Genomic DNA, 391 nt, shown 5'->3' with positions numbered 1-391 from the left:
AACGAATATGCAAAAAAAAAAAAAATGCGCGCAAAGCAACGGGAGGGTGAGGAGAGAACTTCGAAAAATTCACAAGATCCGAGTTTTCCCCTCAACTTTTAGGAAAATGGATTTTTTTCAATGAAATTTTATAGAAATATCATTTAAACAGTATACATTACGATTATAAAGAAGTTTGTGGGGAAAATCTTTTCCAAGGGGGTTGGGAGAGGACTTCGGAAAATTCACACAATCCGAGTTTTTCCCTCATAATTTTTAGGAAAATGGAGTTTTTTCAATGAAATTTTATAGAAATACTTTTCAAACGGCATACATTACGATTATAAAGTAATTTGTGGGGAAAATCTTTTCCAAAGAGTGGGGAGGGGACTTCGGAAAATTCACAAGATCC

The 391-nt window shown here is 34.3% G+C and overlaps 1 protein-coding gene across 1 annotated transcript in view; it reads left to right on the top strand.

Moving 5' to 3' along the window:
* Positions 1 to 391, top strand: part of LOC106878939 (N-fatty-acyl-amino acid synthase/hydrolase PM20D1.2) — a 27964-nt gene that overhangs the window by 325 nt on the left and 27248 nt on the right. The window lies entirely within an intron of this gene.

The sequence above is a fragment of the Octopus bimaculoides genome, chromosome 1, assembly GCF_001194135.2.
Source record: "Octopus bimaculoides isolate UCB-OBI-ISO-001 chromosome 1, ASM119413v2, whole genome shotgun sequence".
Lineage (NCBI taxonomy): Eukaryota > Metazoa > Mollusca > Cephalopoda > Octopoda > Octopodidae > Octopus > Octopus bimaculoides.
The sequence above is the reverse complement of the archived record's forward strand: the minus strand, read 5'-3'. Positions and strand labels throughout refer to the sequence as shown.